The sequence below is a fragment of the Gallinula chloropus genome, assembly GCF_964237585.1.
Source record: "Gallinula chloropus genome assembly, chromosome: 6".
Classification (NCBI taxonomy): domain Eukaryota; kingdom Metazoa; phylum Chordata; class Aves; order Gruiformes; family Rallidae; genus Gallinula; species Gallinula chloropus.
The window spans coordinates 13,175,612-13,196,768 of record NC_140091.1 but is presented as its reverse complement, the minus strand read 5'-3'; the positions used below and the strand labels follow the sequence as shown (position 1 = coordinate 13,196,768).

Sequence of the window (21,157 nt, the reverse complement as noted above, 5' to 3'; positions counted from 1 at the left end):
GGTTAGGAAAGGAGAGGCAGCCCTCAAAACATTTCAGCAGTCTTGCAATCAAAAGGCATCTGCAATATTAAAAACAAATATACACACACTGTAAAAGGCATACCACTGTTCAAATGACATTTGAAGCACAAATTCCATAATATTAGTCTGTGGTACAAATCTAATTTTCCAGTTTTCTGAGTGATACGATATGGCACCGTGTTTTAAGTGCATCAGTCACAGGGTAAAACAATTATCTGCATGCATTACACAATGCAAATGTAGCGTACAGTATCATTATAGTCTCAGCACATATAAGATATACAAAATATCATATAAAGTACATAATGTTCATGTGCATGTAATCAGAGAACCCATACACAACATTCTGGCAGTTAAACTATGTATGTAAAGACATGGCTTTGCAACATACATCTAGAACGCAAGTATTTATCAGCCCAACCACCGTCAAAAGTTAAATGCTGAAACTGAAGTGCTCTGAGATGATAATCACACTCCATTTTTCTTCTCACACTTCAGCATTTATTTCAAAACAATGTCTTGACATATTCCAAGTAATTCCCTTCTCACAGTTAATGTTTTAAAGCCTTAACGTAACCAACACTGAAGCCTCCAACTCCCCAGCTCCCTCACCGAAGCACAAACTTGTCTTTTAGACGCTCCCTTATTCAGAAGCCGATTCTGCCAGTTAGTTACTTTACATTTTATCTCCCATCTCTAGTCTCGGGACATTCCTGCTGGCAAAAACTTCCCATGCAGGGAAAGAAAAAAGCAGCAGGCTTTGCTGAGGCACAAGCCACAGAGGCGGTCAAGCCTGTCAGTTACCGCGCTCGTCAGACACCGGGCCCCCCGAAGGTGTTTCCAGCCTTCAGCACTGCTCGTTGAGAGCGCAGCCGGCAAAGCCAAGAGCCGGCAAACCCCGCACCCAGAAAACCCCGCAGCCGGCAAACCCCGCAGCCGGAGCAGCCTCCCCGGTCCGGGGCAGCCGCGCCGAGGGCGCACCGCTGCCGCGCCAGCACGTGGGCAGCACCGGGTGAACCGGGGATGGCGCCGGAGACAGCGACGGTCCCGCACGCCGCCCCGCAGCGCCCCTCCGCCAACACCAGCGCCTTAAGTGCGCGCCGCTGTCGCCGGGGGCGGGGCGAGCCCGCCACGCCGGGCACAAGTGCCACCGACCGCTGCCGGTAGGGACCCCGACCCGCCCGGCTCCGCGCCCTCGCATCCCGCACAGCTCCCACCGCTCCGCGCCGCCGGCGCGCACCGCTCATTCCCCGCCCCGGCCCGCCGCCGCCGCTCACCTCCGCTTCGCTCCGCGGCGCCGGGGAGAGGCACGGCGGCACAGCGCGGTGTCCCCCCCCTTCTCGCCCGTCGCCGCCCGGCCCGCCGCCGCCGCACAACCCTCCCCCCTTCCCCAACCCGCCCGACGCCGCCCGCCTACCGCCCTCCCTCCGCCTTCCCTCCTGGCTTCCCGCCTTCCCTCCCCGCCCGCCGCCCCTGGTCCGCATACTGTCCGGAGCAGGAGCCGTCGCTCTGCGCGGTCCGGTCTCCCCGCAAGGATGATGCTGTCGCGCCGCGGGGTTCACTGCTGTCTCCGCACTGTACGGGGCGACTGGAGGCTCCGGATGTGCCCGGGGACGCGGCAGCTGCCCCCACACCGTCCCTTCGCCCGACCCTGCTGGAGAGGGCTGCGGCTCGGTCCAGAGGAGGAACAGAGTCCCTGAGCTCCGGCCTCCCCCCGCCGCGGGAGCTCGTCCCTCTCACCGAGCCCTCTGCCTTGCTCTGCCGGTGAGCAGAGAGAGGTCCCCGGCGAGGAGAGCCAGGCTGCCTTGTCACATCACAGCGCCAGGTGACAAGGCCACCCGAGCCAGGCAGGATGAGGTCTTGCCCTTGGTACTGGAGCCACGGCAGGAGCAGCTCAGGGGGCAACCAAGAGGCATCACAACTCCGACACAGCCTCTTCTCACATTCCATGTGCTTCTGCCCAACCACCCCTTCACCAGCACACAGGGAGCCCAGGAAGGGGTAGCCCCCAGGAACAGTGTCACACATGCCCCTTGCACCTCCTGGATCCCAAAGAGCTAACGGTCCTTCTCAGACCATTTCTTCACTGGAGCAGTACAATGAGAATACGGCCAGCAGAGGACTTGATAATATGGATAAGGTTGGAGATCCAAAGGATCCATAACAACTCACAGGTAACTTTTCAGTTCTCTCATCCATCAATGACCAGGACTACCAAATGGGCCTGAATGGGACTTTGAAATAAAATTCTTGATACAGGAATAAGCCAAAATATAAAATCAAACTGTAAAATATTACAGAATTTGTCATAAGAATGATGGAGAACTTGCATTTGTTTCCACACAGACTTGAGCTATTACATCCTAGCTCCATGATGTAATTATTTAAAAAATAAAATTCTCAAATATGTTATGTTTTTTGCTTACCTTTAGGTATTGAAAACTGCAAGTACAGTTTGCCTCTCCCCAGTCCACCAGTGAGGTGATACAGGCCAGGAAAATCCAGTCTTTCAAATAGTATCTGTAATCAAATACATAAACAGTTAAAAGCACTGTGTGGTGGCCTTCTTCCTGAAAATGCTTGTCAGATCTTGGCATCTTACCATACAACAAGAAAAAATGGCCCATTTCATCTGATTGGGACCCATAAATTCCCAGAAATTCTTTTTTTAAGACAACAATAAAATAGAAAAACGTCTCAAAATACATTATTGCCCATTAAAGTTCAGAGGAAAAGAGTTTATTTTGTTTCCCTGCCCAGAAATAAATGGAGATCTCAAGCTACAAACAGTTTGCACTGTGTCCTTTTTTCCTAGCCAGATTTCTTCACCCATCATTCTTGAAATGGGGGGCAAGTCTGAAAAGAAGCTATAAAGTTGGTACTTCAAGACGCTGCAGTCTGTGTGGTAGAAGCTAACGTGTCATTATCAGGTAGTTCGAGCCAGAGAGAACAGAAAAACCTTAAGACAGATGTTTCAGTGTGCTTATAAAAATGTGGTTAGAGTAAGGAAGGAAAACACAAACTGCTAGAGTGCATCCTGAGAAGAGCACTTATTGGCCAAAGGGATGGAGAGTGACATTTCAGTTGCTGGAGATGGGGCTATGAGAGCAAGAAGTAGTGTTAGGAAAGTAAATATACAAACTTCCACCACTCTTTTTGGACAGCAACCATGGAAGAGGGCTCCTACAGATGTAAAACTTGAAGGAGACAAAGTGCCATGTCATAGTTTTGTCCTGCTAGCCTGGTGCTTGGCATAAGCAGAGCAGATGTGTCTGCAGCCCAGCCCGGTACACATTGGTGTGCTCCTGATAGAATAACTGAACTGGTGGCTTCTGTGGAATACAGTGATTTTGTGGGGTTATGGCTAAGGGGGATGGTGACTTCAGAAGGTGCTAGAAGAGTGAAAACTGCCAATGACAGCAGCAGAACTAAGCTTTTCATAATGGATTATCAGCTTTCTTAATTTCCTGTTACTAATGAAAGCACAAGGAGTGACCAAAGGAAGAGGAAAGTTTAAAGGCTTCATCAGTACAGTGGCTCTTCCTTTCATCGACAGTTTGTCAATCAACTAATATCGAGCTGGGCTTGATAAAGGCCTTTATAGGACCAAAACAGAAAGCTATAGGTGCAGGAATCACATGGGACTGTTGCTTAAAGGGTCATTGTTGCTCTGGGTCTCCAAAGGCTGCAAATGACTGAAGAACTGAAGTGTTGCCATTGGCTTGGCTCACATTTCTGAACTGGTTTTAGAGTGTGAACACTGGATTCATGGATGCTTCAAGGATCAAGAAGATAAATATTCTTTCTGCCTCAAGTTTCAACCTGTGTGAGTAATCAGCATTCCCTGCTCATGTTCAATGGCTTTAAATTGAGCAGCATTGGTGTAACATATATACTGAGACAAAAAAAGACAGTCAGCATCTCCACGTGCTGTGATAATTGCAGTCCACCCGTTGGTTATCAAACTCAAAGAGTGGAGAGAAAATGTAAAAACAACCTCATCCAGATAGGGAAGTATGCTGCTGGTGGACACATGAAGTATACAGTAGGTAGACAAATGAAGTGTACACTAATCAAATCATCAAAGCCTCCTGTTGCAAACCCAGAAGCATACTCGCTACTACACTAATTTTTCGCTGATGACCAACTCCAGACAACTTTGCTATAAATAAACAGGTGGACATTTCAGTAGCACCATCAGTGGTGGTAGATTGCAAGTAACTGCAAGATTTCCTTTTTTCTTCTTCTCTGAAATTTCTTCAGCCTTCAGTGAGAGTTCCTATATACCTTTACTGCATTATTCACAGTTCTTGCTGCAAAACATTGGGAGCCTTTTTTTTTTCTTTGTACATGACAACAGTAAATGTCATCTTTCCAACTAATCAAATTTAGTGAAATATCAGTGATATAAAAGGCTTTATATTTAGGAGACAAAAGCAGTAAATCAAAATAACTATAGATGGAAAATAATAAAATAGGAGCAGATAAGGGGCACCTCAGTCAAATAAAACTGTCAGTGAAAAATCCTTCAGTTAAATGCCACATTGATGAGCCTGTAATTATTTGAGACAAAAGACTTTCGAAGTCACAGACATTGTCAGTGAGTCCTACAGCACCCATTGCCACAAAGGGTTAGAGTTACTGGCTTCCACTTCTAAATTAACAGTCCTCCAGGGCTACCTTCTCCTCTGGAATTAGTGTTATCCCTGCCACTCCCATGGAGCAACTTCTATCAAAGACACAACTGTACAAAATGAGTGAGGTGTGAGTGAAAGAGCAGATATTCAGATGAAGGTAAGAAGGGAGGTCTGGAGCAGATGGGATTTACCATATTGTACATTATTTTTGATACATACACACCACTCTAAATATTGTATGAATGGGGAAAAAAATAAAATTAATGCAAATAATGAGTTTCAAGACACCAATAAAAACACTGAGCGGTGAGTTGGGCATAGACTTGCTATGTTCTAAAGCTAGCAATAGGCAGAAAGCAGAAACACAGAGATGAAAAATTAAAGTCTTGAAAGTCTGAGTCACTCCTTAGAAACACCAGCACTGCCAATTCTTCTCGTATTTTAGTGGCGTTATTTAGTATTCTCATTGTTAGAAAATGAGGAATAATTTGCATATCTGTTTGGAGGTTGTTAACTTGGGTTTAGAGCAGGTTTTCAAAGAGATTGTGATTTTTAAATCTGATATTTGCTATAGCATTTCATGAAACAGTTAAGCCTGATCAAGGCTGTTTTTGCTTTATAAATCAATTACACCTCATGTCTGGAAAATGCAAGCAGAAAATCAGATGGAAGGTGATGATATACATAGTAAAATGACAACAAGTGCTCAATAAAGGATGTCACCGATCTTAAGTATTTGAAAGCTCATATAAATTTAATAAATAAAGCTTTCTTAGTATTAAGTAACTGTTGTGTTATTAATGCTAAGAAACCCTTTCAGATTCAGGTATAATTTCTGATTTATGTCCGGGCTCAATAGTATTGAGACAAAACTGTAAGTTTCTGCCCAAGCTAGAAAATAGATGTTTTACAAGACCACCACATGCACTATCATACTGGTTTACAGTTAGACAGTATAGGTACCTGAAGCAAGTAATGGAAGTTGCAGTGTGTCTCCTCAAAGGTCTGGTATCAGGATCCTGAGTCTGCTTGGTTCTTGGGGAGGCTGGATAAAATACATTCTTCCAGTATATCCTGGCATATTCAAAATACTCATTTTAAAATATGTCAAAACACTTCTCTGATTAAAAAAAGTATGGTTCAGCAGAATGTGCTGAACAGCTCATCCATGACTTTGTCATTCAGATAACTGCCACTCTGACCTTCATGCCTCACCATGAAGCAGTTCGTAAAGCAGTCACAAATTCTTGCATAAACTGCCTGAATTGGACACTGGCCAATGCAGTTAAACAAGGAAATTCCTAGGTAGTTAAATATAAATGAATGGTGTTTTGTAACAAGCCCCAAATCAGTTCAGGAGTTTAAAAGCACCAACATGCCAGTATCAGAGAGGAATAAAAACAAGAAAAGTCATCCGGAATCATAACAATAAACATGCATCCCTCTGCTGAGATTTCCACCTGCTGATATCTAAAAAAGGACTGCTTGCTCTTACTGGAACTACTGCTGTGGATAATAGTGGTTTATTCTCTAAACATCCTTATCATCAAGGAAGTTCAATTCTTTGCTTCTTGATAATGAGACATATCTCCTGGCGAGTGAGGTAAGAGTTGCTGTAGACAGCACAAATATTGTTTCCCCTCTGAAGTGTGAAGGTGGAGGGGGGAGAAGGAGAGTGCAGAGGTTTGACACAGTCTGTGATGTTTATATGTGTATTGTAGTTTTTTCATTAGGAAGAGCAAAGACAGATTTTCTGTTTTAATATAGGTCTTGATCCTGTCACAAGAAAACTCCAAGAAATCCATTCAGGAATTTGGCCATCAAAGGGCTGATAGGCCTTTTGGTATCAAATAAATTGATTATTTCTGAGATATATGCAGTCCTGGAAAGCAAACTCTTGATAAGCAGACCAAAAACATCAGCTAAACCTCTGAAACAGCTGAATTTGACAGAGTCATCATGGCCAAACCATGTTAGCAGAGGAGGATAGAGCTCAAGAATCCATCATCCAGGTAACAAACACACAGGTGGAAAAAATACTAAACCCAGAGGTTTCTAGACTAAGACAATTTATTTGCAATATGCCACCATCTGCAATATGACAACAAAATATTTCTTTGCTGTCTTATCCACATTTGTTCTTAGCAATGAAGATACTGCTTATTGGTCAAATTATTCACTAGCATATCATGCCAATCACTGGTAAATATTAGAAGTGGCTCCTGAACCCTTCCATTACATCAGCTTACTGATTTGCATTTGTTCCTATCTCGAGCTACACATTAATCTTAACCACATCCTGTCACCCTAAAATGATTTAATTCCCACAAATGGTGCCCAACTTGGTTATAACTGAAAGAACTGGAGAACAGTAATTCCACTTTTTTCTTCTTCATTTGCAAACCTGGTGTATCTGGTACTTTTTTGATACTTTCCTATTATGTCACTACAAGGCATACATGGGAGATGGTTATCATCATTTTATGTGTAGTATGATTCTTTCTTGTACATATAGTTGTATGCATTACTTTGTACAAGTATTCCCCTTAGAGATGAGGGAAGAGAAACAACAGAATAGCAAAGTGATTATATAGCATTATATGTGTCATTGAGCATTTTTAAGTACTTTTTAAACAGAGATTGCAAAATAATCTGAGGAGGCTATTCCTATAAATCCTCAAATTTGCAAACATTGCCTTCAAGAATTTCTAGGAAGCTTCATGTTGTAATTTTGTACCCTTTTGTCTGGCTTTGATTAATAGTAGATTTAACAGTGAGAAATATATTTTTTAAAGTTCAATGTGGTGCTTCCGAATCAAGGGTTGTCTCATGTACAATTGTATAAAGTAACCTTCCTTTTTGTGCTGTCATAGACCCAAATTTTTATATGGCCAGAGGACACACACATTGCCACTATTTGTGTGAATCTTGCCTGTTCAGGCTGGGGTAGTTTGTAATGAGTGGGCTTAATTGAGACTGGATATACTATTCTACCCATAATCATACCAGTATAATTTTCTTTTGTTCATTTTAATATGTGGGACAAAATGTTCTCTCTTATGAGTCACCTCTTTAATATTCTGACACATAGGAATAAACAAAGTGATACTAAATGCTGAGCCATATTAACTCCTTTGCTCTTCTCCCTTTCTGGAGAACGGAGATGCTGCAAAACCAAGTCAGAAGAAATCTTTCATCAGGTATCCCTTTCAATCATTCTTCTCAGGTCATATTAAATAAAGAAATCCATTCCTTCTTATTGTCCTAACCTATTATATTTATGTCATGTAACATAATGGCCAAAATAAGTCCATTACATGAATAAATATCATTAGGGTTATGCCTGCTGTGTGCCTTCAACTTACATGGTTTTATTTATTTGGTTTCCTTGCTTGTACACATGTTTAAGGATTTAATATGCGAAGGTCTGATAAACACTTCTAAAGCATATATTGAAACTAAAGTGCCATATTGTTCTATTGGTTGCAAACAGATTTCCCACAGTGACTCCAAAGAAACAATTTACTTAAAATCAATTACTCCTAGTTCACTGGGTTCGTTACAAGTCCTAGTAACCAGGCCATATTACTTTACTACTTAGTTCCTGGTCCAGCCAACAGATAGAGAGCTATCTTTTCAGACTTTACAAACAACTACAACAAAAAATTACATTCTCTCAGTACTCCAATAAATAGTTACAGAATTAAAACACCAGGCTATAAATGCACTCGTTCTGATTGGTGGTTTTAAAGACACAGTCTTCATTTCTCTTTTTAGTCCCATGATTCTGAATACTTTTTGTTTGGGAGGTGTGGTCTATGTGTTACTTTTCATTGTGACTCAAAAGAAGGGTGAAATTCATTTAAGGCATATGGTGAAGGGTAACGTTATTGATAACAGTATTAATCAAATTAGTTACTACTCCAGGGGACTGCTACTTAAGAAGTTAATTAAGAATAGAGGAAAACTACATTTTAAAGACTATTTTATGACTTTATGTTTTTTGCTTAGAAAGGGGGAATTCTCAACCATTTTTGTAGCTCATTAGCTTTGAGAGAAGGTTGGAAGGAAGACCTGACGATCTGCTACTAGGCAGGTGCAGTGGCCTGCAGCACCTTCAGGAAGGTTTAGCTGCTTCAGCCCCATGGGAGGCACAGCCAAAGGGCATAAAAGGCATGTGCAACTCCTCAGGCGCTACCTACCATCATGCCCCACATCTATTTATGACTGGAGAGACGCTGGAGCTTGGGGGAGGATAGGGGAGGCAGACAGGCATCAGGAGAAAGCTTGTCAGCGTTATGCTGGTCTTGTTTCACAGCCAGGGCACAGTCAGGATGTTGTGAGCAGTGACAGGACTGGCCCTGCTCCTGAAGGGTTGTCAATATACATACATAAATAGATAGACAGAAAAGCAGAAGTGATCTTTTCCCCAGAAATATAAAAGCAACCCTTGCACTTAACTCTCTGTTGTCACCTTGTGCTGGACCCTGAAAAACATTTCTTTCAGGATGAAAGATGATGCTTTCAAGTTTCAGACGCATCTATTCCAATTTATATGAGAATAAGACAACATTTGAAACACATAACTCACCAAAGAAATGAAAAATGTATCCCATTGTTTCTTGTGAGTGCATACTGGTAGGACAATCAAAGCCAGGACCAAGTAAAATTCTTCCTTTCTGTTTAATACCCTGCAATGAATGCTGCTGTGCATACTTTTTCCAGACTCTAGTTCTGCTGCAAAATCACAGTCAGATTAATATTAGTTGCTCCTGATTATCAAAAGTATCAGGAAACAGAACACAGCTGCATCTAAGAACAAAAAGCATATTTGTAACATAAAAAACCTTTTGCATTTGCAAATGTGAACTGTTGGAGTTCTGTGAGTTCATAATTTGATCGCTTACCATAGTAGTTTTCTAATCATACATTTTCTACTCCGTGAAGATTTTCCAACTTTAACATCTGCTATCTGTGACCCTGTATTCAAATATTTTACCCTGAACTGGTGGTCTAAATATGTTACTGCTTCTTCCACATCAAAAGAAAGATAAGTCAAAGTTTTGACAGAAATTCTATTTAATATGTCAAATGTAGAAGAGAACAAAAGAATCCTTTTAATCCTTAGTCTGTGAATTAATAGGTTTTCCATTCTGAGACATAATGGAAAGCTGAGAGTTGCAAATCTAGCATTACCAATTTAATATGCTTTTCATTTTTAATTGTTTTTGGGGGGTAATATAATGGGTTAAAATAAATCTGTATGAAACAGGCACTTTCTGAAAATGATCATCAAGTTGTAAAGTCACTTTCCAGATAGAGAAAATAAAACTGTGGTCATAACTGCAGAATTCCTATAAAAAATCTGTGAAAATGAAGGAACAGACTAATTTGGAATCAATTAGCAATATAACCTTTACATTTCTATACCATTAGCTAAATTATTTTATACTCTTCTGAAATTCAAATTTATCAAATATTTGGAATGGTAGATGAGTAATTTATATTTTAATAGTGTTGGGAAAAAGGTTCTATCGAAGTAATTATTACCCATCCGATATACAGCATACAACATTGAGCTTTCTGGCAGCACATGCTTGGCAAAGCTCTGCAGTTTCTGAAAGCTTTAGTCAGAGAGACCATGACAACTTTACTTTCCTTAAGAAAATAGAAAGATGCTAGCAACACAAAAATATGACTTCTTAACTGATGTAAATTCTAACCAAGACAAATTTCACTGACCTATGCAGCAGTATTTTTGTGGATTTTTCTCAAAGATGTTAACATAATTCCTTAAATTATAAAATAAACACAGCTAAGTCAGGATGCTGTTGTTTAGCATTAGCCAGGTATCAGCATGTTCAGAACCCGTTTGCCCTGTTGTAATAATGCGGAATGCATTTCATTACAAACAACAAAATATTTCAGATAAACTTCTAGATATCAATTAAATATCTAGACAAGAATATATATTAGCAACTAGGCAGGTTCCTTTTCATTTTCTGGGGGGTTTCCTCCTAATTCTTCCCTTACTGTCTTTCATATTTTCAAGTAAAAATATTTCAGTGTTATTTTGAAGTATATCATAAAATACAAATCCAATGTTCATTAAAAAGCAATGGGAAGAGTGGCATCAGAGGAGTTTGGGTTACAGACAACATAAATGCCCACTGATAGCAGAGAAAGCAGCCCTAGAATAGCCAACCATTACATTTCAGAGATACAGCTCTCTCCCAGTGCCATGCCACTATAGCTAGAGATCAATAGAGAAGCAGAAATACTTGGTTGCAGCAGACAAATGATTAAAAGTTGTCTTTACATCTTATCATCTGAAACAGAGGAGAAATAAATTTTGTCTACGGTGCACCAAAGTAAACTAATTAACTTAGAATAAGGACACATCTTAGACAAGCGAATCTAATTTTAGAAAAAGCTGCATGTTTTCACTTTTCTTCCCTAGACTCACTAGTATTGTGAAGCAAATTGTGATCTGTAGACTCAACAACAAACCACAACCAGAAGCAGTCACTTCGCCTCAAGGCTTCCAACAAAGTGAAACAGTTTGGATTTCCTGTCAGAAGATAATTTTTGATGAAGAAATAAATTCATTTGTGATGTAGAGAGGTCTCTCTGTGGAGCTATTTAGTTAAGAATGATCTAATTTTTTTAATAAGTAATTCTCACAGTGTTGGCTTACCTCAAGAAATATCTGTGCTAAAGAAAGGTGGTAAACAAGTTTATATCCTTAATTAGAAGAAATTTCATTTTCAGTGTGATAGGCAGTCATGCCATTCAGATCTTACTAAATTAATACAATCTGTATAGATATAGCCTGAAGCCAAGCAGACAATTTACCTCTGAAATCTCAATAAACCAGTTATTCTTGATAAACAGTAGGGTTTGATAAACAGTGGGCTAATGAAAGATAATGTCATTTTCAGCAATAGCATTAGTGGAGTTTCACTGGAGAGAAAAGAGACGAACACGAAGATGGTTGGAGAGGAACTAAGCCATTAAAGCATGGGGGTGCATTATGAACTCACATCCAGTGAAGAGGATGTGAAGAGAATGTGAAGAGGAACTCACAGTACTTGCCAACACACTGATTGTCTTTGTTTTCTGAAGGGTAAAGGGTTTGATTTCTAGGGCAAAGGATGTGTTGAACTTTGGTAACAGACTTCTGCATTGACCAAGCAATGGATTGACCAAGCAACTCTAAGATGCAAGGACTTAGTAATCAGATGGGTCCATATGTGTCTAAAGATACAGCAGCAGAGGCTGTGAATTACAGTTCTGCAACCACACTCTCCAGGTGATGTATTTGATGAGCAAGTCTGACTTCTAATCTTTATAGACAAAATCTCTGAATTTTCTTCAGCAGCTTGTGATTCCATTGGTAATGCTACAGGTTGTAAAAACATGCTGAGGATTTTTTTTTCTAAACCTTGAATTAGTAACAAAACAACTAGTGGCGTTTTAACATTCCAGTTACCTGAGGTAATAGCTAATTAATAGTAAACCCAGAAACTATGTATCAGACTTCTACTTTCTAGTTGGGAAACTGGAGTAGGAACAGAGCAGGTTACTAAGTAAAACAGACAGAAAAAGTAAATATATGGCAAAAAAGGTACAAAATTAATCCATAATACTAGCACTATGTAGCGCAGCAGTGAAAACAAGACAGCCTTTGAGTAGCCTGATTTGGGTTAGAAAAGTGCTAAACAGGGATGACTCTATCAGGCTGCTGGAGAAGTACCGTTTCAGTTGAAATGTGACTAACTAATCAAATACCAGAACATTTATGTCCTGGGTTTGGCTATGATAGAGTTAATTTGCTTTCTAGCAGCTGGTGTAATGCTGACTCATAAGCTTCTCAATATATATTTTCTCCCCTGTCCAGCTGAAAAGGGGAGCGACTTTGGTAGCTGTCTGACCTCCAGCTAGGGTCAAACCACCAGAGTTTATAAGAGAACATTTATGAAAGGACTTTTCATCTCATCCTGAGCAACAACTTTGATTCTTCTACTTCCATTTTTAACATTATGTTATTGGCCTGTGTGAGATCGTATTTATTACCTTCTGAGAACTGCATCCAGCTCCGGGGCCCAAAACATAAGATGACCATGGACCTGTTGGACCGAGTCCAGAGGAGGGCTACAAAGATGGTTGGAGGGTTGAAGCACCGCTCCTACGAAGACAGGCTGAGAGAGTTGGGCTTGTTCAGCCTGGAGAACATAGGGATCCAGATATACCTTGTAGCAGCATTCCAGCACATAAAGAGACCTACAGGAAAGCATGAGAGGGACTGTTTATAAGGGTATGTAGTGATAGGACAAGGGTGTAATGAGTTGAAACTAAAAGAGGGTAGATTTAGGTTAGATATTAGAAAGAAATTCTTTACTGTGAGGGTGCCGAGGCCCCGGCACAGGCTGCCAAGAGAAGCTGTGACTGCACCCTCCCTGGCAGTGTTCAAGGCCAGGCTGGATGGGGCTTTTGGCAACCTGGGCTAGTGGAAAGTATCACCAGATGACCTTTACATTCCAAAACTTTCTGTATTTCTATGATTGCTTATCCATTAGGATGAAGGGCAAACATCCTATTATAAGGGCATAGCTCATAACAGGTCCTACTGCACTTGAGCTGTACTAAAGGAGTAAAAATGCCAGTTAACTTCCATATTTCCATTTTAAATGGCTCCTAGGCCTTTGATTTATTTTTCAAGAGGATCAGCCATTCCTACTATTTTTTCTTAGCTTTCATGTTTAATTATCCTCTTCTGAGTTCCTCTGAGGGTCTTCCACGATGTCCGATAAAAGCTGACTGGCAGAAGAATTATCTAAGAATTGTTAGTTTCCTCACAGGTAGAAACCCATCTTGGACTGCTCTTGAGTAGAGCTCATGGCTCTACCTTGTTACCATAGATGGCTAAGAGTTTGGAGTGAATTAAGTGGAAGGATTAAGGGATTGGTATAACAAATGTGAGTTTTGAGGAAACACTATAAACAAATCGGGCTGGCTAAACAGAAATTAAGCAGGAGATGTGATTATCTTCTACACAAGCATAAATACCAAAAGAAGAAAAAAAAGCTAAAAGGAACTCTTTAGGGTGAAGCCCAAGGAGACAAAACTAGTGCTAACCAGACTAGATTGTGCAATGGAAAATATCAGAAGAATGTACAGAATGTAAAGTTGAGAGGTGGGTGGTTGTGAAGTGTTCTTGTAAGGGCACTGCTGCCACCCTGAGCGGGATAGCCAAACATGACAGCATGGGTCAACCACATACAGTTCATTAATTTTTTTTTTAGCTATTATTTAATTAATTTCAACATTTGAAAAGGTTTGATGTTTTCAATTTTTTTTCCCCAACTCCATGATAATTTTAATCTTAAAGGCCAGAAAAAAGAGTGAATCATTGCAGGCAAGATGTGCATGAGTAGATTTTTTTTTTCTTCAGTGAGTGGAATGGTAGCATGTGGTTCAAGGTGACAACACAGGTCACTGGGTTGGTTTTTTTTGAAAGATACTAGCAAGCTGTGAAAGGCAAGAAAAGAAATTTAAGTGCTTTAGAAAGAAAATTTTCTTTAAGTATTCTATGCACATTTTTCTCTAGCAGCTCCACTTCTCAGATGCAACGATAAGAATGAATGAAATAATGTTTGTTAATATTACTGTATTACTAAATCCCAAGTTAACCTGGGACTGTGCATCCCATGATAAAATCATACCTTTTGCAGATCCATGTTCAATAATTACTTTTAAAAATTCTGTACCTGAATGAAAATATAAAAAATGAGGAACCTGTGGTTGTATTAAATTGCTGCCTCTTTCATGGCACCTTCTGAGTCAGAAAGCCAGGAAAAGTTACTGTTTGCAAATCTCATGTTTCCCTGTTTCACTTTGAAAATATTTTTTCATAATGTGAATGTGGAAACAGTGTATCACCCCAGCAACCCCAGTAACCACAGTAAATGTCACAGGCAGAGGAGCGCATATCATAAGCAATATACAGTATTAAAAAAGAATAGGTCAAAGTGACTCAGAGGTTTGTAAGACCACTGAGCGCAGTGTCCATTCTTTGCCAGAATCTACTTCTTGACAAAATTCAGTGCGGTCTGATAGTTTTCATCAGCTGTGTACAGTAATATTCAATGTTTTGCTTAAGTTTTCTGTGCTTATATTTGCCATTTATTGATGACTGAATATTAATTGGAGAAAAATTGCTGAGGCCCTAATTAACTATGTTGCAATTTTTTCTGTGTTTAAACCTCCAAATTGCCTCCTTGTGATAATTTCAGACATACTCATTGAGACAACCTCTGAATAAGTACTGTACTTCCCACACAGTATCCCTCCCTACCTGATTTTCTTTTTTCTTTAAAATTTTCTTTCCTGGATAGTAGTAACAATCAAATGTTGAGGCATGAAAGGATTCATGATTCCACTCCAATGTTTGTTTCAATAGGTACTAAAGGGGTCTTACCATCATCTGCCTACTGAAGTGATCATGTTGCCACTGGAATGACTGGTTGAATCTTGTAGAAATTAAATTATTACTTTAATAATGGATGCCTCTTATTGATTCCCCACCCCCAAAAAAAATCTTAAAATGTTTTTCCTTTTAATTAAACCTATATATATTTTTTGGATGGTCAGAGAAATAGTACTGTGTAAGAGCTACTTTAGCCCTTCTTAGAACTTAGTTCATTCTGCCACTGACTGTTTTGGTCTATGTAAGTAGTAACCTAATTCTGCTAAGAGTTAATGAGAAGTTTATCTTCTGTGAAATTATTTCTGATAGGGAAAAGGAGAGCCTTAGTGGAGTGTCGTTTCCCTTTTATTATTTTATTAGCAGAATCTCCATTTCTTCATTAGCATCACAGCACCAAGGAAAAGACACAAAATCTCCAAACTACTCTTACCAGAAAAATCAAAAGCAGGCTTATTTTCAAAAAGTGGTCAAGTAGATCAAGGACCTGCCTTTGATCATAATTGGTAGCAATAAATAAGTGAAATAATATAAATACAGGTAATAAACTACACTTCTACCAGTCTCATGCTAGGGACCTCAATCATATCTATTTATCAAAACAGAATCTACAATATGTGCTCACAGTCACCCTATTCCCAATTCTGAGAAGTGAAATTGCAATATGTTGTATGGGACCCCATTGAGCTAAAGAGCAGTGGGAAGATACTTTGCCATCCAACAAAAAATTGCAGCTTTCCATTTGCAGCCAACAGTATTTTACAAGTTTCCCTGCCATACAGCAGAACCCTTTTATGAGCTGAAGTTTCCTACAACTGAAAACAGACTTTGTGTTACAATATCAGCATCTTGGTTGATAATTAATCTTGTAACGAGCAACAATTTTGCTCTTATAAACAATACAGAGAAAGATCTGAAAAATAGTTGAGGCTGGACTTAGTTTTGTGGGTTATTTTTCCAGTGGCAAAGGTATACCATTTCCACTCATATATTAGAACTATCACCTTTAAACACAGCAGAAGACTCATCCTGAAAGATGTAGCAGCACTGTAAATTATTGGGGAAGATTGATATGATATAAGATGATGGATAAAATTGAGAAATAATGTTTTGGTACTGCAGTCTATTCTAGTCTCAGAGATTGATGATGCATGTCCAGAATTCTTATTCTTTGTTGAAGGGGTGAGGGGAGAATTTGTGCAAGTACCAAAACAAGAGATAAGGAAACAGGGAAAACAGCTGGCCAAGAATAATCACCACTTACCTGCCAAAAGACAAAACAGTGCAATCCTTGGTCCAATACATCATGTCACCTTCCCCAAAGGATTTGAGAGAACTGCTTTAGGATACCATTCCCCTGTGATATGTCCCATTGAAACAAGAAAAAAAAAAAAAAAAAACAGAAAAAAAAAAATAGAGGCTAAATCCTGGCAAAGAAAAGAAAATTGCCAGACAAAACAGAAGAGGGAGTTAAGAGAACAAGTGAATGCACTAATAGGATTATAGGAGAGAAGCATGTGGTGTTTAATGGAAGAATAACAGACCAGGAGGCATTTAGAAATATTTTTGCGAGAGGAACACGAAGTCAGTAACAAAACAGCACAAGGGAAAAGTTAAGGAAAGGGGTTGTAAGCCCTAAAGATGGTTACAAACACTGTGTCTCCCCTTCCAAATAATAGACTAAAGATAGCAACATTTTTCATGACTATGAGATACCAGAAAAGGTCAAGATTAAGTACTTTCACCCATTTATCTAATCCAGATTTTGACTAATGAATATTAGTCCTAAATAATAATAATAAAAAAAGGACAATTCAATTTGTAAAATGTCTAAATTAAGGGTATTATCTGCATGTCTACCATCATAGCAAAAGCCATGAAAGAAATATTGCTGGCAATAGAGACCTAAATTTAGCGGAGCTAGAAAAATCTTCAATAAAAAAACGAGGAAAAAGTTAGAAAATGTTTTGAAAGGGATATGATAATCATTGGAGTAAAAGAAAAAAGAAGATAAAAGACAGATAGGGTGTGTCTGTACAGTGACCATACCTAAACCATAGCATGACTTATATCCACGAACAGTAATATTCACATAAACACAAAGCTGTTTGTCCTGGAGCTGCAGTGCGGAATGCTCTGTCTCCTTAAACACCAGGAGCATCACTACATTGTATTCAAGGTGTTAAGTGATACTTATAATCGCATAAGGATCCATAATGCTCAGCATAAAGAGTTTTCTATTCTTTGTTTTTAAGGCACAGGTTTTTTCCATTGATGACGTGAGCAACATCCTTTGTGGATGATAGCAGCTAGGCGACAGTTGGCTCATGCAACAGGATGATCTTTGTAAGTTGAAGAGCATTGCATAAAAGTTATTTTCTTTTCCCTTTTTCTTTTTTGTCTTCTTTTTTTTCTTAAGTCAAAACTGGGAAATGAGGGAAGTGAGTAAAATTTTTAACATTGGCAGATTGTTTTCCTTTATGTAAACAGCCCCAGGGGATTTGTTGAGACACAGTATTCAAACAGATTTATTTTCATAATAAATGAGCTTGAATAAGCCAGAATAATTTAAAATCACACAAACAAGTTTTTCTCATTTCAGAAAAAACTTCTCAGTCTTTTCAATTCTTCTTTTTTTCTTGCATCAGAAAATAACTTTACTTTTCTACTCGGGTAACTCTTACTTGCTTTTTTCCTGACTCTTGTGATCTCATTTTCATTTACATCACCAGCCAATCATATCATTAGGATTTAGAGTTTTTAAACATTTCATGGTAATCTTGATAATGTATTTATGATGTATTGAATCCAGTCCTAATGAAGGTTTGTTTTAAACAAATGTAAACAACAGGGACTTGTTCTCATCTAATGCAATTTGGCAGGAGAGACTCGCATAAAGAGGAAATGAGCTGTCCCATGGTTAGCGTACTGGTCTGGAACTCAGAAATTCCTGGTTTAGTTCCCTGTTCTGCTGTAGACTTCCTGGATGACCTTAAATAAATCTCTCCCTGCCTCTGATCCCCTTGTGTAAAATGAAATAATACCTGTTTCCTGGTTAATAGATGAAGGAAAATGGAACACAGCTAAAAGCATCTCAATGTCTGTCGGCCATTTGAGCCATTCTTATTCAAACTGTGGAATTGCACATGCACCTCATCTCTATCTGCAATTTACTCGTATGAATCTACTTTAACCTTTTAATAAATAACTTTCCTGTAGTTTTTTCACCCCAGTAATCTTTTGCTGTCTTTCCTCTATTCACTGTACATCTTTGGCTGCCTGTTGCATTCATTCCTAAAGTAGCACCCATCACTGACACCTGTTTTCAGGTAATTTTATAGTCTAATCAATGCAAATTATTCACTCAGTTCTTCATCATGAGCTTCTGGAAACTATCTTACATAAGACAAAAAAACCCATCTTTAAAAGACTCTCGTAAACTCTACCTAACCTAACACACATTTCATCCTTGATGCTAGGAACAACGTGGTCTTTCAAAGACAGGCCAGGACAGAGTGCTTAAAAACCTGCACCTTGCAATGTGCTGTGATAAAATGTAAAGCACAGAAGTTTTGCATTCTAGAATGATTTCTTTTAAACACTATTAATGATATGTATGCTATTAGTATATGACTTTTTATAAAATAACAAAAAGACTTCTTACAAAATGTTATCACCAAGAGAAGATGGAAGAAATATTTGGAGTAATTAGTACTTTCAAAAGTATTCTTTGAGAGAACTCAAAGGAGTTTTAATAATTCAAACTACTGAAAACCAGAAAATTTATTATTAATAACAATTATTATTTACATTGTAACAAAATGTAAGTTTGCTCTTTATAAACCCAGCTATTTTCCTTCTGAGATTACCACAGAAATAAAACACAGATTCTCTGACACCTATTTTGAAAAAAACAAATGGAAATCCAGACTCAAGAAACACATATTTTGTTCTATGAGAGACTTTGATCCATTTCCATGCATAAATAGTTTATAGGGTGTTTTCTGCATTCCTAATCCCAGTTTCTAAGCCTTTGTAACTGTTAGATCTATTAGCCAAGTACGTACCAAGGGTTGTACATGTGGTTACTGCCAATGGATTTCAGAATTATAGTGGAAAGTGATGTCTCAGATGAATGGTTAATATTTCTAACAAACCTATCATATTAGAGTAATATATTCCAACTCTGTCTCTGGATGTTCAAATTCTTTTTACAATATATTCTTGATGAGAAAAATCTGAGGAAAACCTAAGAATAAAGCCTCCCAGAGTTTCATTTACAGTTGCGAATACAAATAAATATAGTTTACAAAAGTCACATTATTACCATTCTTTTTTGCTTGCATTGTATGTAAGGGCACATTGAGTTTTCATGTTGAGTTTTCATGGTCTTGCTGTGCTTCAAAAGTGTCATTCAGACTGCTGAATTTCTCCATGTAGCCTTTTTAAAGTTATGCAGCATCCAGTTATGACTTTTGGCTGTAATTCCTGTATACTAAAAACAAAAACAAAACCCCGCAAAGTGAAATCTATACAAATAATAATATTGATTCATCAAAAATTACCCTTAAACTGACCTTCACAGTCTAATATAACGAAGACCTAGCTAGCCTACCCAAAACACCACTTTCTAACTTTACCTCATATTCTTTTACTGCATCCTTGACATGAGCTTGCCTTGGCAGGCACGTTCCACTTAATGCAAGCTGAATTCACCAGGTAAATGGTTTAACATTGTTCCTGTGCTACAATGCAGAATAATAGTCTTTGTATCCATTTAATTCACTTGCCAACATATTGAGTGAAAGGTTCAGATAGTGGGGGGCTTGAGGAGAGAAAAGGGGGGCAGGGGGAAGCTGAGTGCATCCACAACCATTACCTAAGCAAGCTATTTTCTCTCCACTGCCGCAGCAGATAAAGCAAATTGCAGTTATTGAATTCGTGCTTGGACAACAAGAATGGATTTTTTAAATTTCTATTTTCCATCTGAGAATCAACCACTTCAGAAGCAAATGCACCCTAACCATAAGGGGCAAAAGAAACCACAGGCTCTACTTGACTCTATGGGAGAGGCGACATGGATTTTCCATCACACATCTGACTCCTTTTCAATAAAACTCTCATTCACCTCCCTAAATCATATTTGTGTTGGATAGTTTCTAACAGCACTATTTCCATTCCCATTCTCTACTACATTATTGTGAGCAAAGCATGAAAAATTATTTGTCTGTCTTTCATCCTGTCTCCTTCTCCAGATTGTATTTTACCTTCAGTAGACATGTACTTGAGCCAGAAATCCCAGTGGAAGTCACTGAAGCTCACACAGCCTAGAAGTTGTAACTCTGATGCTGAATTAAAATATGAAGCCGTGGTCCAAAAAACTGCTGACTTTTAACAAGTTTTAAAACTGACATAATGTTCTGGTCTAAGTATCGTGAGCTACAGGTTTAATGAGAAGTGAATGCTGTCCTGAACCAGCATGTGTGTAGCTCTATTTCTACAGGCAAAGGAAGCTCCAGATCTCAAATATCAACTTTTAAGAGCCTCCAATATGAATTCAGATTGAATTCAGGTGTATCAGAAAGAAATACACCCAAACCAGCAAACTACCTTCTCCTCTATCCTGGTTGCTTCTCTGAGCTTGCTTTTGTTTTGACCTATAGCTTCCCATTTCACGTTGATTTTCAGGTTCAAACAAAGGCGTAACCTGAACAAGTTCTTCTGCAGCTGATGTTAAAACAGAAACCATGTAAATAATTGATTTTTTTTGGTTCGGTAGCCAACAGAAAAAAAAATTCAGTGGTTATTGTTTTGGATCCATCCCAAACTGAAATGTTTCCACATACTCAGCTGATTAAGACAGATGATTTGAGATTAAACAAAACATTTCATTGAAGCAGAAACAAATCAGACATACTTAATGCCAGCAAGCCTGACTCAGAAAGCAATGAAGAAAAAAAAACCCCAAAACACTTCATGTCCCTGACCCTGTGTACCAAAGGTGGTGATCCTG

General features: G+C 39.1%; 1 long non-coding RNA gene across 2 annotated transcripts; it reads left to right on the top strand.

Moving 5' to 3' along the window:
* Positions 1-6,536: 6,536 nt before the first annotated feature.
* Positions 6,537-20,272, top strand: LOC311193358. Of its 2 annotated transcripts, none has more exons than XR_014617386.1 (3): positions 6,537-6,670; positions 17,400-17,490; positions 20,056-20,272. It is a non-coding gene; the product is annotated as an uncharacterized lncRNA (long non-coding RNA). The 2 variants fall into 2 exon arrangements; XR_014617387.1 differs by lacking the exon at positions 6,537-6,670 and adding an exon at positions 11,577-11,970 and having other exon boundaries at positions 20,059-20,272.
* Positions 20,273-21,157: the final 885 nt, after the last annotated feature.